The sequence below is a fragment of the Emydura macquarii genome, unplaced genomic scaffold (genome assembly GCF_026122565.2).
Source record: "Emydura macquarii macquarii isolate MOO-44397 ecotype Brisbane River unplaced genomic scaffold, CSIRO-AGI_Emac_v2 contig_2897, whole genome shotgun sequence".
NCBI lineage: Eukaryota > Metazoa > Chordata > Testudines > Chelidae > Emydura > Emydura macquarii.
Window position 1 is genome coordinate 31075586 of NW_027133034.1, and position 25135 is coordinate 31100720.

A 25135-nucleotide genomic window follows, 5' to 3' on the forward strand; every position below is an offset into this window, starting at 1 on the left:
TCATATTTCAAATGTTAATAGGAACCTTGCTTTGCCAGTCAAGAGTGAAATTTTTTAAGTACAATGCCAGAATAATTGCACAGATGACTTGAGTGATAAATAGTGAAAAAGCTATTTGGGTGATATCACTGAGCTATTTGACAATGGCAAAAAGTCAGTAGAATAAACAAACAAACTGACAAAATAATATCTCATGAAAGTTGCTGTAAATTTCTTTGCAATCCCTCCTCAGACATGCACTAGTGTCCACAAACATTTATGCACACAATACCAGATAGACTCTGTACAGGACTTTCTGAGATATTATATATTATTAAAAATGTCACAAAGTAATGTATGTTACCATAGCTCCTAATACAGGAAGACATTTAGGAATGGAGGAGACTGGTATATTCTTTTATCTAATAACATATCTTGGAGTATTGGTGTTTCTGCTGCAGTATACATGCTAGTTTAGAGATATTTCTCTTGATTGATTCTCTTCTTATCTCTCTGACCATTGCTTGCTTGTCTCTGTCAGTCTTCTGAGTTTTATTTTTTTAATCGGTTGAGAGATTGGATTGGGTGTATCACTAAAAAAAGGCAAAAAGCCTGCTGCTTTGGTCTCAATTTGATGCCAGACCAAAATGCTTATTTTGGATGACAGGATTTATTGATATCATACATTATTTCATATGACTGCCAACCATACTCAGCTGAACTCTGTCTCCAGTTAAATATTTGGATTGTTTTGTGCTGTCTGTGTTGCCTCACTTCCAGAGTAATATTTAGTCATGGATGATCAGCAATTTCTTTTTTCAGGTTATGTGGGCTGTGATATTATGTGAGTTTGTCAACATGTTAGGACAAACTCTTACTTGCTGAAACTCAACTCAGTTCAGTGGTGATACTGTAGATATGAATTTACCCCCTAATCATTCTTTGTCTATTCTGTCCTGGATGCTAATTCCTTGGAAAGTCAGCTGTAAGATTTAGCTTTTATTTGCAGGACTCTGTGTATCTTGGCCTCCACAAACCTACATGGCCACACAATCTGTATTAAAATATTTTGTTCATGTATTTTTATATCTATCGATATATATGTTTATGTATACACATACTCTAAGTAAAGTTAAAATATTGCTCACTTTGTTAGCATTATGACATTCCCATATGTTTTTCATGATTTAATAAGCCAATAATGATAGGTGGAAAGAGACAACACGTTATATTTGATATCCCTTAGCTAGTTAAATTTAACCAGTGTGCACTTGCATCCGTTTTTTAAAACATCGTTTTCTACATCTTTGTCTCAATTTGAGGTTGGGAAAAACTACACTTTCCCAGTGGAATATAGTTCCATGTGAGGTTTTTGACAAGAAGCCAGTGTGACCCCACACCTATTCCATATAGTCTTACCAGGTGAACTTGATCCAATAATATTAAAGTCAACCAGTGTATATGTTAATACTCTGAAACATGATAGTTTACGTGAAATTTACTCTGGCTAGGAATTTTTTTGGGTTTTTTTGTACTTATTTTTTAGAATTAAATATTTAACACAAAATATTTATATATCTCATGAATATCTAGAAATACGCTCTTCAGAAACTGAAGTTGAAAATGACAAATTTAAATGATATAGTCACCATTTATTAGATGAACCACATTTATGTTGGGCAGAGCTGGTCAGAAAATTTTAATCAAAAAGCTTTTATATTAAACAAAATTATGAACCTTTTTCCTTACATTTTCTGACCATCTCTAATGTGAGAATTATATGACGAATGCACATTGATATTCGTGGTTACTAAAAATAGCTGGTAGATCACTGGAAATTGTTTAGCAATAAAAGTTAATCTTTTGGGAAAATGTGAATTTCACTATTCAACTTTAGAAGAGTGTTTTGTACTGTGCCTCTGTAAAATTATTCCAGCCCCAACATTTTTTTTCTCCCCTTTCAACTTTATCGATATTTTGCTTAAGAAAGTTTTTAGTTTTCCTTAGTCCCTTATATAAGAAAGACAATTAAAAAGAACCCTTACTGTTCTGCCACACTGGAGCCAAATCAATTAAAGAAGATCTTAAAATGAGCTTAATTCTAAGTCAGATAGTGACATCTGTAACATCAAATACATTTTAGAATGTTATTTTCAGTAGCTAGCATATATTAATCATGGTAACACCACTCCTGCAGTATATTAATGAAATAGAGAATGATCTAAAGAAGGGTAGACCTAAATGTTACCTTCATTTTAAGTGCCCATTAACTAATGATAAAATACTATGGAACATTTATGGAAATGTGAAATCCACATGAATAACAAATGATTTAATTCTGTTCTAATGCTATTAGAAGATTAATTGCATTCTTAGCAAACATAAAGGCCCTAAACAAGTAACCATGCAATGTTACAGTACTTAATAATGTTTCTGTTTTGCCAGCTATAAAATATTTAAAACGTTACCAATATTTTACTGGCAGGATAGCTAATTTCCAGAAATAAATGCAGAAATAAGTAAAAGGAAGAATGGTCAGTGGACACCCCATGCTCGCACTACATCCCTTCCTTTCTACTGCCCTTTATGGGGCTCAGGTTACTTCCCTCTGAATTCATGCAACTGTCTCACTTGATCACATAGTGTATGGTGGGTGGTGGTAGCGGAGTCATGGTTCTTCTGCTTCTTTGTGTGCAGCACATATCTCTAAGAAAATAGAGAGGGAACAGTCCTGTGATTGTCTCACACCACACCACAAGTGCAGTTAGTATCTTTCTGGATCTTCCCCTGAGGCAAGCAACACCAACAGCAAGACATCAAGAGAGAGTTCCATGACTCAGTACAATTCCCACCTGACCAGGTAGCTATTGAACATACTCATGTTGCTCTCTGAATGTGGTGTTGGCCTTCAGCATCAGAAAAAAGGCTTCAATGCAATAAACATGCAAAATAATATAGCACAGATGTGGTCACAGAATACCCATGCAATGACTCTCTCATTCTCAGAAGGGTCAGGGTTAGCAGTTGAGTTTGCTGCAGCATGGCTGTCTACTTGGTAAGTATAATGTATAATTACATTATTTATCATCATCATCATCATCATCTGAGCTATCACTGGGGACAGTGCCCAATAGGAGAAATATCATATATTGCTGGTGACATGCTTATTTCTTAGGACTTTGATTACTCCTGTTACTAATCCCAATATCCCCTGAGAGGAAAATTCTAATGCAGTACATCCAGCCAGCAGATCCATCACTGAAAAAACTTTTGGCATCCTGAAAATGTGATTCGGGTGTCTAGATGGACTGGATGGGACAATACTGCATAGGCCTGTATGTGATTTAATCTTGGCATGTTGTATTTTACATAACATAGTCATGGACTAGATCAGTGTGAGTGGCCAGACTTTGACTTGTCAGATCCATAGGAGCATAATACCCTAGGAACCTGAAGACACTTCCCAGCTAATCCACAGACTTCTTGTTACAATTCAGTGTCAGCCTGCAACTCAAGAGGATAATAGAAATGTGGGTGACTCTTTTGTAGGTGGAAATTGCTCCTGTAAAAAGGGAAGCTGAGCTGAGCCTTTTGCAAATTTAGCACTTGCAATTCACTTGTCATTGTGTACAATTACTTTAACTAGTTGGTGGTCTGTGGGTTTGCAAATCCAGGTAATGAGTGTCACAAGAATTCAGATATGCACCTGCGATTTATATTTTTGGGTACAAAAATGTGGATGCAAGTTTTGCAGGCATAAATTGTACCCACAAATATTAACTTACCCTACTTCACCTTCAAAGACTGCTGGACCTCTGATGTCTCCTGCACCCCACTCTGATGTTTTGGCAGTTATTGGTTCTTGGCTAGTTCAGCAATCTAAGGTTTACACAAACAGTAATACATTGCCGGTGCATATCTGATTATATGTGACACTGATGACCGGATTTACATTCACAACATGTTAATTATAAACTCAGATTTGAGTCTGGAGCTCAGTGGGAGAGCAAAATTGAGAACAACAAATTTGGCAAAAATGCCCACCTGGAAGTCCAACACAGATTCAGCTACAAAGGCCCATACAAATCCAAGAACAGAAGCTCCACAGACTTTTTTAGCTCTCAGAGATAAATTGATTTATTTTTGGTCTTTTTAAAATAAATCCTTGAACAATAAAGAAATATTTTTGAATTATTTCAGGCTGAAATTCTTTATTCTTCAAATGGGAGATCCAGGCCATTATAGTTAGATCTAAGTTCTCTCATTATTGGGAAGAGGACCTTACATATTGTGCTGTGGTTTGTCTCTGTACAATGTTGTTTCTAACTATAGTCTATGTATGTTGTTAACTGCAGCTTTTTGTTTCCTCAGTTGGACAAGATTTGCTTTCTTCTCTGCCCTTATAGGGTTATAGGTTATTTCTGTATTTCAGTATTTTTGTTTTCATACTCTTTCATTCTTTAATTAATTCATTGATACAGGTAATATCAATTATATATAATAGGGCAGACATAATATGGATAAATAGTAGATATCATACTTAGCTGGAAACTCTGAAGGGAAAACTCACTTCGCTTTCTTCTCCTAGTGCCCATTTCCAATTTCTCACCAATTTTACACTGGTAGAATTGCGTTGACTCCAACAGAGCTACTGTTGATTTACGCTAGTATAAGTGAGATCAGACTCCTAGTCTAGAGTGCACTGGTTATTTGTCTCTTATGTCCCCTTTTGGTATGTTTTCCATTCTTTATTAGAATTCCTTGGTGTTCTATTGGTTGGGTAGTGGTTGATTGTATTATAGAGGTAGACTGCGAATTTAATGATACAGAGCACCTCAAAACCCTTTAATTTCAATAAAATCATTACTCAATGCTTCTTTTCCTCCCCACCTAGCATTAGCACAGATACTGTGAATTATGAAGGAAAGATATTAATTTAATTTGTATAGGTATGTGATTTAGATTGTTTTCATCATGCGCCATCCGGAAGAAATGAAGTTCATTCTTGTTTAAACTGACTTCAAAGTTGTAATGTTGCTGTGATGGTTAATATTACTTTTGCATGCATATTTTTCTTCTGTTTTACTGTGTAATTAATGATTTCCATTAAAGAAATGTATAATTTAAGCCTTAAAATATTCAACAGACTCTTTCTATTGTGTCTAAGACAAAGGATGCGGTAATGATTTATTTCTGAAACAAAGGGGAACAAAATCCAGAGGTTTATTACTATATAGTTCAAAGGCAACACTCTTTCTTTCTTTCTTTCTTTCTTTCTTTCTTTCTTTCTAGGCTTAATCCACACCATTTACAATGAAAATGTAATTTTTGGTGTATAAATAGTTTGTATTGAGAACTGGGTAGAAAACAGTGCACAGCAATGATTTTTTTCCCCAAAACAAAAGAAAGGAAATTCTTCCTTGTCTCTTTTATAATGCATGCACATACCTCATCTCTCTTATGGTCACTTTTTGTTAATGCAAGTTGTATTGTATTTTTCCTTTTAATTAAGAAGTATTGGATCAAAGCACACTTCATTGTATACACAAAAATGCTGAACCATGGGTTAATTACATTTTCAATGGGCCACCTATTAGTGTCTAGTATGCACTTTTTCATTCACTGAGAGCAATGAAGGTAATGACTCTTACCGTTGCTTTCCTTTAGTTTGTGTACTATCCCATAGTGACAGCATTTAAACTTTCTACCCTTTTCCTTCATATATGTCAACCAGACGGACACTTCTCTCAAATGCAGTTTTTTCTAGTGGCATATACTTTTGATGTAAAGAACCTCTTGTACTCATCAGTGCTAAGTGTAATACTAAGATCCTGAGGGCAACAGGTTGTAGAGGTGCGGAGGGAAAGGAGCATGGAAGGAGTCTTCCCCCTGCTTACATGCCCCATGTAAAGGTCTGTCTCTGAGCTCAGTTAATGTGGGGACTGCTCCCTGTGTATGGCCCTGAGAGTGTGTCCTGCTCCATAAGAGGTAGGGGAACAGCCAAGTGGGACCATAGCCTTGTTTTCCCTCACATTGGCCGACAGAGCAGAGCAGTTGGGCTGGGGTAACAGTTCCACTGTGCACCAGGAGGATCAGGATGAGATTTTTTTCCTGAGGAAAAATTGTATAATAAAGGCTTGTGTCCAAAGTCCACAGTCTGGGCCTGCATATTAAGTAGCACACAAGTGTTATTTCACAACATATTTATCGGCAGTAATACTGACCTGGATAGGTTACCTAGTACTGTTGGTATCAAAAACTGTGCAATAGGCTGCATCCAAAGTTTTCTGAAAATTGGGGCAACCCCACTGCTGCATTCTTGTCTGACATAAAAGAAATGTCTCTCTTATCTTTATTTAAACCTTGTTAACCTTCTTAATTTAATCATTAGCTTTTACTGAGAAAGAACCAAATGTGCTCATTAGTTGTGTGGATAGACAGAGTAGAATCAATTTATACATTAAATTAAAGGGTAGAGCCTCCAGATATTCTGACTAACGATAAAGCAGTAACCTCTTAAGTGCGTAGCCCTATTGATAGAGAATGGCAATTCCCCTAACAAGGACATTCTTTTAACAGATGTTCGTTTAGAAGGGCGCCATTGTTTTATAGAGCAATGTTTAGCCTTGCATACAGAAAATAACCTTTTATCAGAGCTTACTAAGTATTGTATAAAAATAGTAGTTACATAATGTATATACATTTGAAAAGGGATTCACCATTTCTTGTTCAACCCTTGTCTGTCCCAGAATGTGTATAATGCCAATGAGAAACTGGCTCTGAATCTATTTATTGGCTCTGAAGATTGCAAGATCAGTGATAGAATCACTGAAGGTGGAGACTGCTTTGCTGAATAAAGGTCTTAGTGAACAGATATTGTACTGTACTTGCGGCATTTATAGTCCATGTATTGCCCCTGGATACATGTAAGAGATTTAAATGATTAATTCTTTTTCTTTTAAAATGGCAAATCTTAAAGAGTAATTTAGTTTTTATGCATTCATTGATTTACAAGTTTTTTTCTATTGTCTTGTCAGCACGTATTTTAGAAGAGCACTTTTATTTATTTATTCGTTAACAAGATATAACCAGAGATCTTAGGTGTTAACAAACATACTTAAACAATTCTGTCATCTTGTCAAAGGCTTAATCACGGAAATGTCCTTATCATTTGTACCTTAATTGTACTAAATATACATTTTTGTTGACTTCAGAGACTAATTCCCTGCCTTCTCCAGTCTATATTCCAACTTTTCTCTGTGCAGAATTGGACATACTGTACCGCATAATGACATCACTCTCATTCCTTGCATTACATTTTTCAGTCATGCTTCTTTTTCCATTTTTTCTACACGTAGGTTGTAATCTTCAACTTTATTCCATCCATCTCTCCCCCAGATGAAACATTCTCTGTCTTCATGAGAATAAAATTATGTTTCAGAAAGAAATGGGGAAATTGATTTTAACCATAGAGTGCTCTTGTTCCTGCTGCATGTAAGAGGTTGACATATTAAGGCTGACAAATGTTAACACAAAGACATCAGTAGAACATTATTTTAGATATTAAGTTACGTTTCAATGAGAGCTTTTCCCCCTCCCTGATTGAATGCATCTTGAGTTTGCAAGAAGAAAGGACAAAGGGACAAAAACATGTAGTTGGCTCCAAGTCTGTCTTCCTTTTTTTCCCCACCTCGCTGTGGCCACTCATCAGAATTTCATGTGGAGTCTCAAAAGTCATATGGAGTTCACAAAATCAAATTACCTCTCAAATTACCCTCTTGCCCATCTTAATGCTTTCCTCTCTCTTCAGAAAATTGTCCTCTAAAACCACACCACTCGCTGGATCAGGTTTCCCATTGTCACACCTGTCTGCAAAGAGAAATGCATTAGGGATGTATCCCTTCATCTAGTTATACAAATTAGCAGAATGAATGCTTCAAGTATATTCTGAATGACAGGCCTTTTGGCATGGCCAAGTGAGAGGACTGACTGGTCAGTCAGGGTTTGTTTTGTTGTCCATCTGGTCAGTTGTAGGATGTAATTTGGTTTTCTTTAATAAACTGGAAACATCTTCCCCTTCCCTTTGTGAATCTCAATATAGAGCAACAGTCCAGCTGTCACTTAGTGCAATTCCCTCTTCTCTCATCCAGACAGAGTGGAATATCATTCTGTTACCCTTTATTGAAAAACATGGTTGCTCTTTGGAATAATTATAAAGGTCTTTACCTTATTGGGGCTGTTATCTTTAACAAATCTATGTTTAATGGCAACAATAGTCATGCATTTGAATAATTTGTGTACGTTTTCAGGATCAGGAGGCAACTAACCAGAGGTTCTATGTAAATATCATTACCTTAAAGTACCAGCCTGTTTTTCTTTATCCCTTTTATTTTCAAATATACATTGATTCCTTGTGTTTCAATTAATGCCTTACTTTTTTTCCTGAAACATGTTCTAAATGAGAACAATGGACATCAGCAACAGTTTCAATTTTTCCTCCTTTTTCTTTTCAGTTAAACATTCCTTTTGGGTCCTTTGACCCTAAATACAGTGTTTAGTATTAATGGGGAAAAGAACTGAATTTCTTCTCTGACTGCATAATATCCATGACTACCTTCCTGTGTATTTCCAATGCACATCTTTTAAATCAGATTTTATCTCTATGTAAGATGGGGCAGTCTTCACTTAACTTATAACAGAGTATAAACACAAGATATAGGGTGAAATCTTGGCTCCAGAGAAGTCAATATCAAAGTTTCCATTGACTTCAGAGGGTTCAGGATTTCTCCCATATTGTCCAGACTTACACCCATCCTGCATCCTCCATCAAGTCATAGTTTAATTTATTTTAGAAAAGGATTTCTGACAGATTGAAGCTGGCCCTTGTTGCTGCCATTGACACCTGCAGAGGATTACACATGTGAGTGTAATATTTTAAGTAACAATCTAGAGAGTGTGTAAAGTTAAACTGGATCAAATTTATTGGCAGCAAAATCAGAGGGGCAGTAGGCACATTCAAAGACAGAATCAAACTGTAAATAACTGGGAGATATTAGGCGATTGGGCTGTATGTAAAAAGATGAGGTTCATGCTGAGACATACAAAGTTATACCTCTAGAGAAAGGGAACAAATAGTACAGACATAAACTGGGTAACAACTCTCTGTAAAGTACAGAATAGAAGAAAAACATACAGGAGCTAGTAAACTGCAACCCACATATGATGTGACAAAGCTATTCTCCAAAAAAATACTGAGTGAGGAGTTGGGAATGTGTAAAATTAGGGATGTAGAAGTGCTGCACTGAGTGTACCTGTTCAATATCACTTGGAATATTATACATTTTTGGTCCCACAGTTTAGTAACAAGGACTGTTATTTATAGTAGGAAAGAGGGAGCTGGAATATAGGTTCTGCGCCTGACTCTGCCATAAATTAGTTTTTTGACCTGTGCCAATAATTATTTGCAGTTGCAAAAATACCAGGGAGGAAATCACACCCACACAGTTTTGGATCTACATGTTGTGGAAGGGAAAAAAAAGGAGTTGACTTAAAAATATAGCCAGTCCTCTCACAGTGCCTCAGTATCCCAATCAGCAAAATGGAAACAATGATGGTTATTATCCAGTATAATGTATTGTCGGTACACAATACTTACCATCTGGTAAAACTTGGCAAAGCTAGTTGAAAGTCTCAGAGAAAAGTTATTTTATTGGAAATTATTATTTTTATGATTATTTTTATATAGCTCTAAATAAAAAAATGATGTAAGGATTAGAGGATAAGACACAGGACCACAGGACCAGCAGCTCAACTCCACTGAAATCAATAGGACTTAAACACAGGCTTAAAGTTAAGCAAATGCTTAAGCTCTTTGCTGAATCAGGGCCAATAGAGTAAAGTTCATTCCAGTGTAGTAAGCCAGCGCAAGCCCTATGCATCACTTCAGTTCCACATAAGCCGCATTATGATGGTTGAAGTGGGACTTAAGCCTCATGTTGGTCCACTGACAGCGGGTGAATGTAACATACAGTAATTATGCAAATCAAACATCCACACCTGTCAGTGATGGGTACTGCTTACCTAGGAACAAACTGTGCAGTTATACATCTGTAACTCTAGAGCATCTCTGCACTCTGACTGACTGAGACAATCCCGTGCTGAGGCATTGACCTTGCAAGCTGCTCAGTACAAGTGGGCCCCTTTGCTCAAAAGCTGCGCCATTAACTAAGTGGGAAGCTATGTGGGTGCAGGACTCTGCCCACATATATCAGCTTGTAGGATGAGGGGGGTAGTAGCATCACAATAACATCATCCTGATCACACAGAAGTATTAAAAAATACTAACATCTCTCAACACACTGTGTGGGGTAGTGCCAACACATGTATGTTAGTAAATTTAGAAAAAATGATTATTAATCATGGCAATAATAATTACGCTTACGTAAGTACTTTGTTCATTCAGATATCTTTCTATACGTATCTGCCTATTAATACACAACATATGCAGCACTGTGCATTGTTTCAGCCCCAGAAACCGAGTGGTGCAGAATGAGCTATTGCCTAGCCATCCTTTTTCTGTGTAAATGTAATTTATTAACACCTGTTAAACACAGCAGTACCTGCAAATTACTTCACTAGTGCTGACCTATAGAAACTCCTGTTGTTTCTACAAAGCACTGCTGGCACTGGCAGTAAGATTAGAAAGTTAAGGATGTACAGAAGAAAAATTGTAACATGGCAGAGCTATAACGGCCAGAAAACAAATGAGCAGCATGAATGCGGAGCTGATACCTTTCTTCTTTTAGAAATGTTGATAGATCTGAGGATTGGGTGTTTAACAAGGAGCTCCTCTCCACGCTGTCCTTTTTGAATATTCTTCATGTATGGTAGGTTAGTATCTTTGCATTTTAATATATCTTATGCAATAGTAACTAGAAACCCTCATTACACAGCACTGTATTGTCCATTGCCCTGTTATTGGTGCCCAGGGGAAAATAGACTTTCAATGAATCTTCTCCTTTTGTCCCTCTCCTGTTAAAAGGGCAGGAACTATCAGACTCTTTATGCCTTCTGGGATCCAGGGACTAGTTCTCCAGGGGCCTTCTTCAAAAGAAAGTGGCCAAGGAGGTTGGTGCATCTTCTACCTTTTCTTCATTGATAGAGCTGGGTGGGCATGAACAGAGGAGCATGTTGCACTAGAGGAGACTAGTGTAGTGTGTGAGCTCTCTTTTGTGTGCATACCCCTAGAAAGGGCTTCCTAGGAATCCCAATGTAGGCTTATACGTAAATAGCACAGTCTGTCCTTTAATTTATTTAATTGCATCATAGAAAAAGGGGAGTGTGCTACCCACCTGAGCCCTTCACTGAAGCACTGGATTCAGTAAGTTGTGGTTAACTTAGCAGTTAACTTGTTGACATGACTTTTTCTTTAGCCTACTATAGCATAAAGTTTATCTATCTTGAGGTGGAGTACCAAGTTTATGGAAGGCAGTTTTGGCTGGTTTATTCCAGTGAAGGGAGCAGATACTTTACAAGCCTTGAAAAATATTTGGCTAAATTCTCAAATGGCAGATACCTTCATGGCTACTTTTATTCTTCCTACATTTATGGAACCCCCCAGCAATTTCTAATATAGGTTCTGTGCATATCACAAGACCTGAATAGCCAGGAAGAAATGTTTTATATAAATCAAGGAAGTGAATAGACTCCTAATATGTCATTTATCCTAATTTTTTCTTTCTTGTGTCGAATTACAGGATGCATAAGTCATTGTTGCTAATATTAAGTTGGATTTATGCCTTATTTTCTGAGGCACTGAATATTTTAAAAGATAGTGCAATTTTTATTCATGGGTCATTTGTGTCGAACAAGCAGCACCATACAAAATATCTTGAAAAAACTAAAGGGATGACAGTTTGGCATTCAGAAACATGCTGAAAACATAGTACCTGGTATCTGCAGTGAAATTCACATGTCTCTAGGGAATGCCAAAACTTTTCAGCAGGTTAAGCTGTCATTTACATGCATGTCTGAAAATGACATCATAGCATGAACGAGTCATCATATCAAAAGCTATCATGTTCCTTTCCAGGTAACCACCAGAAGAATCGATACTTCGTAGGCAATCCACTCATTTATTTGTAGATGTACTGAGTTGGTGCACATGATTCTTAAATCCTTCTGATGGCAGCTAAGGATAATCTTTGAAAAAAAAATTGTTTTTTTTTTAAAAAAAGGGACAAACAGGCACACAATCCAAACAAGAAAATCAGGTTGTATATTTCTTGCTCACTAGTTCCTTGCATCTTTGCGCTGTAGGTAACAAAAGGTGAAATTGGCCAAGAAAGCGAATAGTTTCCTACCTTCTTGAGTCAGCAGAGGAGAGAAAGTTCACTGGATCCCAGTACACAATAGCTGTACATTTTATCTGGTAGCTGTGTGAATTTGTATTCTCTTCAAAACATCAACTACATGGAAAAATGGGAGTCATCTAAGATTTGAGAATCAATGTGTATTATTGACAGGTTCTGTGGTGTAAGTCTGCACAAAGTGGATGATACTGTAGTAGAATGGAGAAACTGTAAGGATACAAAATAAAAGCCTAGACAGTTTAGTGTAACTACCGTCAATTATTTTTCTGTTTTTATTAAACAATGAGAGTAAACCGTGGAGTATTTTTTAAATCTTCTGGCCTATGCTGAAGCATTCTGCCCTTCTGTTCTCAATGAGATGGTTTGCTTATTCTGATTCCATATCTCATCTACTGGCCTGGTTTTTGTGTGCACAGCTGTCTCTGGCCTACAGGTGACGCTGCTGCTTCCTGGGACACAAGTATGAGTGCAGGGTGTACTTGCCACTCAGAGGCACATCTAGAAATGGGAAACTTAGAGATGGGTGCTGCAAAACCTTGAAATTTTTTTCTTAAATATGAAATCATCCTGTATAGTTTATTTAGATATTTGTATCTCACCCACCATTAATGAATCTGGGTGCATTTCAAGAATCCCAGACAAATTTAAGATAGAGACAAGAAAGTCCCACCACTATATTTACCCCATTCACTTACCAAAACTGCATTTCAGCCACTGACTTTAAAATCAAAGACATATTAAACAGATGCAGCTTACACTAGAACTTAAAGGCTGACAAATTTGGACTCTGTTTAACAGAAAAATAAATAGATTTCAGCTTCATGAGCCCACCCCAGTACAATGCCCTGAAACCTGCCCCTGGAACTTTAGCCTTTAGAACAACAGGTCAAGAACATTCCAACTCTGTAATTGCCACAAGGTGACCCAGAGGGAGAGGCAATCAAAGAGGAAGACAGGTTTCTAGTAATTCATGGCTTCATAAATGATAATCAACACATTGAATTGTATCAGAAGCTAATCAGGACCTAGTGTAGAGGATGGAGTGGTTATTTGCTTAGTTTATAACTTGGGTGGCTCCATTCACTAAGTCAAGCTTCAAAATGGTTTCAGATGTACAGTATGTAAAAGGATTACCACCTGGGAGCTCAGGAACAATGATGACTCCTAAGAGACTTCATGATTGGGAACCATTGAAAGAAAAAGCACACTAAATCCTTTCAGTTCCTCCAATGCTTTTTCCTTCCCATCACTTCCATCTTCTTTATGCCAGATGGATTTCTCTAGGAATTTATCTTGGCTATATATGTATATAATCTCTCTTGTTGGTACTAGCAGACTTCTTTGTATCAAGAACTCTCATAATGTTCTGGGGTAAATTTGAACTAAGTGCATTCCTGTTTGCCATGCAGTGCTCTCCACAGTTGACCTGCACTGTTGCACATTTAATTTCCATTTCACCATGTTAACCACTGATCTCTCAAATGGCGTGTCACTTTACTTTTTTATATAAGCAATAGTCAAACATGCTTTTTTCTCTAATCTTCACCTTTTTATATCATTCATAAAATAAAACACTTACAAAAGAAATTGCACATTCCTGCAGGTTTTCTTGGTCAAAATAATTTTATTTCAATTTACTTTCTCTCCTTCCTATCTCATTTATACTAATCATTTCAAATGATAAACAGCAAAAGCTCTACACAAGGAAAGAATTAATCCTCTGAGATATCTGTTAGTATCCCATATGTTCAAGATCAAAAGAAGGTTACATTTTAAAAGAAGAAAGTTTTAAATGGAATAAAGATTTGGGAAAGTAATTCAGAAACGGGAAAGTTTCACAGGCTAATAAAATACACAGTAGGATCTGTGGTCATAGCCCAGACATTGACATGCCTATGAAATAGTTTTAACTAGAACATTCTGAGTAAAGACACATAAATAAAAACTGAAAAATCTTATTTTGCTTCAGAATTCCATGCAAGAACCAGCAGCCAGATCATTAGCTGTTGTAAATCATCTCTATTTAAAACTATGGAGTTCTGTTGAATTAAACAGCTCTGGGAGAATTCCCATATTATTACTTGTTGCCGGATTTACTCATTGCAGATTTCCAGACAATGGCTAATATATGCTACAACATCAATATGGTACAATAATAAAAGAATGGCCATACTGGGTCAGATGAATGGTCCATCTAGCCCATTATCCTGTCTTCCAACAATGGCTGGTGATAAATGCTTCATAGGGAATGAGCACAACAGATTAATTATTGAGTGATCTATCCCCTCTTGTCCAGTCCCAGCTTCTGGCAGTGAGAGGTTTAGGGACACCCAGAACATGGGTTGTATTCCTGACCATCTTAGTTAATAGCCATTGATGGACCCATCCTCCATGAACTTATCTCATTCTTCTTTGAACCGAAAATCCCCTGACAATGACTTCCACAGGTCAACTGTACACCATGTGAAGAACTTCTCCCTATTGTTTATTTTAAACCTGCTGCCTAATATACCTTGGTGATTTACGTAAATCTATGTCTAATTAAATGAACTTGCAGAATCTTGCTGTGCACAAATAAGTACACAAAGCTCTGACCCTTCCATGCCTAGGGCAGCCACCTGAAAATGCCAAGATCAGGTCAGGCTGCAGAAGGAGATCAGATTCTCCCAGCACTGGCGGATGGCACTGAAGCCAGACTTTCCAACCAGCCACGAACTGTGCTTCTGATTCCCCAAACCGGTTATCAAGAAGCCAGTACACAAATACACACAGCCCCCTTTACTGCATTTCAGTCTCTGGCTCCCAATCAGCCACTAGGTCCAGTAAATAAATCAGTTATTTAAACTCTATGCTCTTTACTAAAAAGGTTTCTCCTAACCCCAAAGGGTCAACCACAGAATCAGATCAATATAAGTTTGAATCTTACCCAAAATACCACACTGCCAGCCAATCCTTTAGTAACTAAACTAAAGGTTTATTATAGAAAGAAAGGCACAAACAATAAGAGAATTGTTAAAGGTTTAAAGCAATCAGATACATATAAATGATTTGAAAGTCCATGTACATCAGGTTTCTAGAAGAATTGTGGCGTTATCAGGCTTGTATAGTCCCTCTGGTGTACATTCAGTACCTGGATGAGTCTCAGTCCTTTGTTTTACAGCTTCAGTTGCAGATGACTTGGTCCAGAGGTAGATAGGTTGCTGAAAGCTGAACAGGGTTGAAGACATAATGGATTCTGAGGCTTCTGCCTAATATATCCTCTGGCCCTTACCATGCTGCTTGTGGAATTTCACAGGAACCAAAATGGAGTCCAAAGTCACATGGGCAAATCCTGGTGACTCATGAGGTATATCCCTGGCTTCTCCCCCTGGACCCCTTACCCCTATGAATGTCTTAATGGGCCATTAAGCTGGCTACTGTTCTGCAGCCATCCTGTCTGAGGTGCCACTCAGACAGCACAATTTGAAATACAGATATATCAAACATATCCATAACTTCTATTACACATATAACACATGAACATAAACATCCTCATCTTACTTATCACATTCTAGTCTTTCTAACAGTACCTGACATTGCATATCTCACATGAATTATTATGATTTTGACATACTGATGTCAAACAAGATCATAAATGCCCCCCCCCCCCCCCCCCCCAATCCAGCCAGCGTTACAATTTTAAACCTGCTGCCTAATTTACCTTGGTGATTTAGGTAAATCTATGTCTGATTAAATGAACTTGCAGAATCTTGCTGTGCACAAATACGTACACAAAGCCACTATTCATTTTTCCACATTAATGATTTTAGAATGACTGAACCAATTTAAATTAAAAATTATGCTTGGAGGAAGATTTAGCCAAAGCTAGCTGAGCCAATGAGAGTCTTTGTTTCTTTGGATCAAGCCCATAGAGAGCCTGAATTTTGAAAGTTGTGTGTCCTCAACTGTGTGCCTGAAGTGTGTGTGCGGTTCAAGATGCTGGAACCTTTGTAGAAGGGTGGTGGAGGGCAAGGCCAAAGTGTCCCCTCCCTTTCCGCAGCTGGATGCTTTGGCGATGAGCCAGCTGCCCTTTCTTCTGGCGCTACTGTAGCCCCTTTTAAAAGTCCCCTGCCCCTCCCCTGGTTCAGGTTCTGGCCATTCCTATGATTTTATACACAAATTGGGCATTCATGAACTAAATGTCCACTTAGATGCAGAGCTGTTTGTCCGTGTTATTGAGGCAATAGCATGCACACACTAGTCAGGCTTTTGTAGATGTCCTTTTTGAAAGTCAAGTCCAGTATGTCAGGATACATCTGTCATAAACCTTTGAAAATATGGCATTAAAATGGAAATGTAACAGGACTCCCTTTTCCCCCTCACATAAGATGAGGTAATGCAAGAAGGCCCTGCTACCATTGAGAGTGCAGTGTGCTTTCCTGAATTGCTGACCCTAGCTGTAATTTTTTAAACAATATGGGCCCAACTCATCTTTGGTATATCACAATTGAAATGACTGTAGGTACACTAGGAATGAAGTTTAAGGTAATGTACATTTAATAGTCCATAGGCACACAACAAATGCTTTTCTGGGGCAGTCCCACTCAGATTAGTCACTTCAATTGCCAGATCCTCAGTCTCCTGCCATGACCTCTTAGAAGCTTTGAGACCCCATTTCTTTCCTTTGTAGTCTACTGCTGTCAACGGGAGAAGCAAAGCCAGATTCTGATCTGTTTACAACATTGTCAATGAGATCAGTATCTGTCCCACAGTCATGTTGTTCTGAAAATGCAGCATCTGATAGTGGGAAAGATTTTATTGACTTTTATCTCTTTGTGATTTCACAACTGAGTGATCTGGACTGGCAACATTTTCAGTAAAAATGAGGAACTGCTACTGCTTAACATGATGCATCTTCTACCATGGATCACTGCAGAAAAAGTGAACACAATATCTAAATTACCATAAACTATGGTATTCACATAAGCATTCCCTAATTGTGGGTTCAAGCCTTCACTCCTTGCTTAACCAAAATTCCTATTGAATTCAGTGTCTCAGACCCTATAATTAGAGCAGGCTGGAAGACAAAAATCTCTTCCCATGAAACATTTTGCATTTTTGAAAAATTTTTTTGCCCCCAACTGGGATGAAATGCCAAAACACATTTTTTTTTTCCCCACGGGAAGGGATTTCAAGAAAAAAAAAATATTTCAGCAAAATCAAAATGATTTTTTCAGCTTCCTAACCTGAAAACACCTTCTCTCGCCCTTCTCTGCCAGCTCTCTGCCTCTTTGGCCCCAGAGCTGGGAGGCTGGCAGGAAGGCTGAATGGCCAGGTTCTCTGTGTCACCTTCCACAGACCTGGGAGAGAGGCATGGGAGGCAGAATGTCAAGGTGGGTCAGTGTTGCCAGCCCTCTAGGAAAGCATTCGTCAATTTTAGTGACAGAAGGTGACATTGACAAGAGCCTTCTAGGGGGCAGCTGAGTTCTCAATTCAATTTCCTGATGGAAAATCAATTTTTTTGGCAAATCTGAAATTTTCTCACAGAAAATTTTGCTTTTGTGGAAAGGGATATTTTTTGTCAGAAAATTATTCAGATGAAAAATTTTCAACCAGTTCTACCTCTGATACTTCAGTTTAAGACCTGATACTGGCAGTAACTAATGATTCCCGTGTTTTAGGGGAACTCTCCATGTGCATAAAGTCACGTTAGCCATCTCTATGCCACGTATGCATTGGTGGAAAGAATTCCTAAGTGAGATGGGGCTATGGTTGAGGAGTGAAGGGACAGAACCAGAGTGTGCAAGGTACTTCAGTGATCACTAGCTGATGGAACAGTTTTAAAAGGACCACTCTAGGTTCAAATCCCCTGCTCCCAGTAGCACTGAACATCAAGTAAGCAGAATGATGGCTCAGCGCTGCTTTTCCCTCTGCCTTTGGTCCTGTGCTGAGCATAGCTCAGCTGGACATGGGGAGCTGGTCCTTTGTTTCATCCTTTCATAGTGCTGCTTAGCCAAGCCTTCAAATGAAGTGAATTTAATGCTAGTCCTTTCACAAGAGACAAGGAGCAAAAACGTTTTAATTCTGATTATATATATTTACATATGCAAATTGTTCTATTGTTTGCATAATTATCCTGTTACTCTCTCTGATTTTGACCTTTGGATTTGTACAGATACAGTACCTATCTGGACCAAAGATAACAGCAGATAATGTAATCTGGGAAATTTAAAGAGCTCCCTGAAATAAAAAAAATTGTACAATGAGAAAAGTATTTGATGGATTTTATGTTATAAATGATAAACTGTTAAAATCCATAATGCTAATATCTTATACAAAAAAGCTTCTTAGGGGAGAACTACTTCTCACCTCTCTGTGTTAATTTATTTATTTCTTAAATTAAGCAAAGATAAGTCCAAACACATGCCTTTTCATAGTTAAGCTCACGGCTTAATTTGAAATAGCATGTGGTTTACTTTTGATGGCTATATTATTCATTGGTCTGCAATTTACAAAAAAAAAAAAAAAAAAAAAAAAAGCAGGTGCTATTAGTACAGTTATAATGTTCTAACAGTTTCTGGGCAAACAGATATCATTTTATAAATGTGAGATTTGTCATACTGCTAACGTAATGGAAAAACGAGTCATGAAGCTTTTCCTTTGTAAGCACTTGTGACATCTCACAAGTAATAATTCCTATTAATAAGTTATATAATGTTTCTCAACATGTGTTCTGGCCTGCAGTTGTTATGTCAATATACACAGCTAATCAGTTTAATGTGCTTTAGGCAGAGACAAGCAGTGCATACAAATGTGGAGATAAAAAGGAAGGAAGCTATTTTTTTCTCCTTTCTTGTAAGGTTTGTCTGGGCATCCATGTGAGGACTCTTTCAATCTCAGAGCTGTGTGATGTTCCCTTTTCTATTCCAGGGAGTTTTGGAAAAAATCTTCTTCATTCCCTGGAATTTCACAGTCCTTTACATTTATCTTGATTTAAAATTTTACTGAATTGGTTAGTTTTACCTTGAGAATAATACAAGAATATGGATTTTTGTATGGTTTACTATGAGAAAGATCTTTGTTTTTTTATATTTATGCTCAAAATTTAAGTTTATGCTTAAAATCTGAACCATTTTCACTGAAATATAGGAATATTCTTAATAAAAAAAGTTAGAAGACTTTATCTGAGAAAATTAATTCATTTTGAGTTCATAATGAAATGTGGAAAAGTATCAATTTTGAGTAGTTTTGTCTTATATTATTTCACACATTGCTGTTCTTTACACTATCATGAAAGTTTGTCCTCAGATTTCCTTCTCTTATTCATTTGTTTTCCTCTTTGCATTCTAATCTCCCTCACACACACTTTTGGCGTCCACTGTAGTGCTACCCAAAAGGTGCAATGTGACTACACTATCTGGAGAATAGGAATATAGATGTGTGCTCAAAATAGGCCCCCTCTTCCACTTGGCAGTGCGAGAGACTGACCACAAATCATTGTTTAACTATTGCTTGATGGTATTGGGTCATTTGATCATTTTCAGATGTTATTAGTTTTAATTAGTAAATCATACTCTGTCTCTTTATCCCTTAAATTAAATGTGGCATGGTCAAGGTAAAATCTGCATGTGCATGAGAAACAGAATCTGACAAACACTGCTGAGATTTCTCTTTTATAAAACAAAACAAGGAGTCCTGTAGTGTGTTTGTTTCCTGAACTATTCAACTGGATACATTCAATCTTAGTTTCCAGATGTTGAATGGGAAACTGAAGTATGAACTTTTAAGAATGTACAGATAAAAACAATTCACTAAATAGGTGTGTGTTGAAAGACTGTAGATCAAATTGTAATCTTTCTGTTGAATTTAAACAAACTACATTAGGCTTGGTAGTCTGTAGAGTTATATAGAATCAGAGAAATTAGAAATGGACGAGACCAATTAGATCATCTAATGTGTCCCTCAGGAGGTCAGTAAAGGATAGTGTATAATAATCATGTTATCCAAATATACAATATCTAAGAATGGCCAGTCAATTAGATCCTTTGATTAGCTGAAAATTCTATCCACTGTATTCTCCCTACTTGTTCCCCACTTTTTAAAATAGAGATCAGGGACCCATTACACATGAAGACTTAAATGCAAATAGATTTTAAAATAAAAAAGATGACAAAAATACTGTTCCTTTCCTTAACTGCCAAGACTCCAGTGTAGGCTTGCATAAAGCACTGCAACATTTAAGAGTCATGCACAAATGTATAATCATTTCTTTAGCAGAGCCTGATTCCCTAGTCCTTAAATCAGCATGTATTTTCTTTCCTTATTGAAGCCATTGGGAATTTTGCCTGAATGAAGAATAATGGGATCATGTCTTCAGTGTTTACATTTGTTTCTAGAATGATTTCTCACTGTTGTATGTAATCGCTAATCTCTTTATAACGTAACTTTAAAAACAATACTGACAGTCCAGGCAATAATTTTCATATGGAACTTCGGGAGAGCTTTCAGTCTTGTGAAGCTGATATTGTACCTGTTTCTGAGAGTTTTAGCCTGGGTATTCATTTTTTTATCTGTTTGTCTGCTTGTGAAAAGATTAGTCCATACAATTTTACATTCCCTGCATCTTGTATGTAGTTAGTTGTAGAATATCTGGCAGTCTGACAGGTATCAGGCATATTGATGATGCTGCTGAATGAAAAAGAGTTAGATTTAAATTTTGTTTTGGGAAATAGTCTGAAAGTCAACATAGGTAATACTCAAATGGGGAGTGAAAATTTGAGTACATTTGGACTTACGGATTCTGAGGAGTGTGGAAGACGATTTTGTGTGTGTAGCACATAGTTATTAATAGTTCAAAGGCATTCCTTGCCAGTTAATGGGACAAATCTGAACTTTTGCTGTGATTGCTTTGTGTCAATCTACCAGCACACAGCAGCCACAAAACTGGCCTATTTAGCTAGCTCAGGATTCTCTGGCATGAGGGGATTTTTCTTCCACCTGCCTTCCAGGCCAGGAAAAGGGAGTCTTGATTGGGAATTCCTGCCTGCAGTAATGACCACTCAGAGGCCCTGACTAGCTGGCATAATTTAGAGCAGCCCTTAGACTTGGCCATCTGAACATCTGAGATGAGTTAAGATAACAGTGAGTGAAACCTAGTTTTACACCCTTTTCCCTGAGCTGCAGTATCCCCAGAAGGGCAGAATTCTGGGGATTTTTCCCATCTTCTAGGGATTTCCCCTTTAGACATGCAGTGATAATCAGAAGTGTTCCTGCACTGGAGTAAAGGTGCAGTTCCAACCCCCTAACATTAATTTCAATAGATTTTTAAAATTAGCAAAAGTGCAATTAATTATGCCCGAGAACAGCTGTACTTTGGCCTTTGGCTAGTTTCTTCTGGATGGCTAAGTTTGGACAGAAGAGAATTGCATCAGCAAGTGACAGACAAATTCATTGCTGTACTATCTTTGTATTCTTGCTATAGAAAAGTGGCAAAAGTAGAAAGCCTCTATTTTGTTGATGAGAACTCTGATTACACCCTAAGCACAAAGATGTGATCAGTTTTTTTATGGGGAATAATAATGTTTCTCTATACCCATACTTTCTTCATGTTCCTGATGGCTAAAAAATCCTGACATGTCTACATGTCCTTCCTATTTTCTTTAATTAGGAATAAATTGGTGTATGTTCCTTGGCTCTTGTAACTGAACTCGCTAATATATTTTTTTAAATGGGCCCATAATCTGCAGGATTAAGATGTCAAGCACATTCACAAACGCTCCTTTGCTGGTTGACAGTTACATTGTCAGTAAAATTACTGTTTGCCATTGCTATCCAGAATGAGTGGCAAGGGTCAGTTTAAAGAGTGGAATTTTAACTGCATGAGTGGTAAAATAATCATTTCCTCAAAGGCTCATTATATTCTCATCATAACATTCATTTTTCATAAATTATGTAAATTTCATATTGGACATGTGAGATACATATTTGTATCAGTCACTTTTCCATTATATATTTAGATACAAGAAGATACAGTAGAGTATGCTAATTATACTCATGCATTCTACAGAATAGATGGTGATCTTTCTCCTGCGTAGCCCTTTACCTATTACATTTTCAATGATCTGAAAGTACTAAATGTGATTCAAGTGCTTACAAAATCAAATTTTGTAATAAAATGCATTAACTGCAGTGCTTAGAACTCTATTCATCCCTATCCAACCAGGAAGAACGTCTCCAAAATACAAATAACAGCCGTTGACTACTAGTGGCAGATGAATATTATAAAAAGGAGGTTTTGTTTTCTTGAAGTGCCGGTAAATTCAGTGATCTGTGCATAAACAGTTTTAGAACTACGCTACTGCTGATTTCTAAAACAAATCCAAATTACTAATGAAAGAAAAAAACCCGAAAATAAGAAATCCCACAGAATTCCACATGCAAAGAAGGGATATTTAGATTCAACAATGTTGCTTCTGTTTAAGCAACTCAGCTTGATTAGCTGTAAAATATTAGTTATGCTAGATTATAAAAATTGAGGCTGTTTTGCTAATTAAGAGCTTTAATTGGTAAGATCTGTTCAGCTGTATCTTACAAATATATCTTAGTTTCACGGAGATACACTATTGCTTAATGTCAAGTGATTTTGAAATTGCTTTTGTAGAGTGTCTGGTATCTCTATTTATCACAATCTTTTAAGCTATAGATTTTTCTTTTTGTTTTGTTTTTGTTTAATTATTAAATACTATTGATGGGGGGAAAATGCCTCTGTGGCTTTAAGAGAAAAGCAACGTTTCCTTAGCTTGTTGTCATAAATACAGAAAACATTGTCTGTAATAATGCTACTACTAGCAATAAATAATAAAAGCTGAATATCACATAAAAGTATGAATCTTTGCATAATCCTTATGTTACTTAAGTGTTATAGAAGGAAATAATGATGGGATGACCACCCCACACTCATCAAACAGGATTTAATGCAGGCCAAATGGGCCGATTACCCTATTAGGCAGCTAATTAAGGAGGCTCAGCAGGTCAGGAATAGGTGGGGCCTAAAATGCCCAGGAGCTGAAAGCAGAAGGGGCTGCTGGGAAAAGGCAGGCACTTCCAGGAGAAGGGGAGTAGGTAAATTCTGCAGGAACCCCTTGAGAAGAGGAAGGAGGCTTTGGGAACTGGTGGGCCCTGGAATAAAGGGGAGCCAGTAGTAGGAAGCAGCCTAGGGAGAGAGCAGTGAGACCAGTGCTAGAAAGTCTAAACTGTTGAGCTGAGGCTCCTTGGGCTGGAACCCGGAGAAGGGGGCGCGCCCAGTTCCCTTACCAGCCACTAGGTGAGTGGCACCAAGGCAGTGAATGGAAAGACTGCCTAGGACTATTGAAGAGCTGATCTTCCTCCCCTTCTCCCCCCAGAAGGGGGAAACATGGATAGTGACATGGCTGGAGGGCTGAACCACAGAGAGGACGCTTCAGTTCCTGAGGCTGCAAGAGGGGATGCAGATGTACAGCAGAGACAAAGTGACTGTGAGCAAACCATGGATGGGGAAGTTTTGGCCTTGAGCTACCAGGTCCCCAGAGTACCAAGAGGAGGCTCCAGTCGGGCAGTGAGTGGTGTATCCCATGACAGAAATGAAAGAGTCAGTAGTGGACAGGCAACAGAATAAAAATCAGATACCATCCTAAAGGATGGAAGTTATTTGTGGATAGAAAGGAGATAATGGAATATAGGAGGAAAAGAAATCCACATATAGGGTCAATCATATTTCAAATTACAGGAGGCATTTGTCTTCCTTCCTTTGAAGTAAACACTTTTAAAGTAATTTTCCTTCCACAAATACTTCTTTTCACAAAATTTAGGAAAATTAGCTAAAATTGTGGGTCTTGGATTTTAGAGGTGAAATGGATGGAAAGGTGATAAAAAATTATGACTGTAATTCTACATGGGAAACTCCTAAATTCTGCATACCAGTTTCATTCGCTAGTTCATGAATTACTCTTTCCAGGCTCTGCGATACACACTTGTAAGTTAAAAAATATATTTTTCTTTGAATATTATCGTTTATAAATTGTGAAATCTTCAGAACTGTTTGCTGAATGAATAGAATAGAAATATTTGGTACCAGGTATTAACAATGAGAAATTCCAGTTCATATAAAATAAGAACCAACAATTACCTCCACTTGAACCTTTTTAAAGTTAAAAAATCCAAATAATTGTTCCCCCTGTATCCGCATTATTTATCATTTTTACCTCGCTGGATACTTTTAGGTCCCAGCTGTTAGTGAAGGTGTGAGGATTACCATGTTTGCATTGCTTCCCGTTCCAACAGAAACAGGAAGTAGACAAAGATTTGTGTGAGATTCTACTTTCCCATGATTTCCAGCTTAATTTGCAGACTCAAGAAGTACTGTTCAAATAAGCAGCAGTGCTGCCAACTCTCACAATTTTATTAAAGTCTTGCAATGTTTAATGATTTTCTGAAAGGCCCAGCTCCTTGAGTCAGTGGATTACGTGAGAATCATAGTTTTTTCTTTTAAGAAGGAAGTTTTTAGTCCTCATAATCATGAAAGAAATCTTGAAAATGTAGCCCTAAAGACTCAGCTCAAACCCTAGAAGCCAAATAAGAAGAACCCAACATTTATTACTTTTAATATCTCATAAATTTTGGGGACTTGGTTCATGACTTTGAATCAAATAAGTTTTTCTCATTGCTAGAGAAAATATAAAACTGGATTCACGTACTATGTAAACCCACTCATGTAGAACAGGTGGCACTGGAATGCTGGAGAAAGTGTTCTATAGCGGAACCTGGGAAAA

The 25135-nt window shown here is 37.4% G+C and overlaps 1 long non-coding RNA gene across 1 annotated transcript in view; it reads left to right on the forward strand.

Moving 5' to 3' along the window:
• LOC137166821 (uncharacterized) overlaps positions 1–25135 on the forward strand; it is a 249300-nt gene that overhangs the window by 75200 nt on the left and 148965 nt on the right. The window lies entirely within an intron of this gene.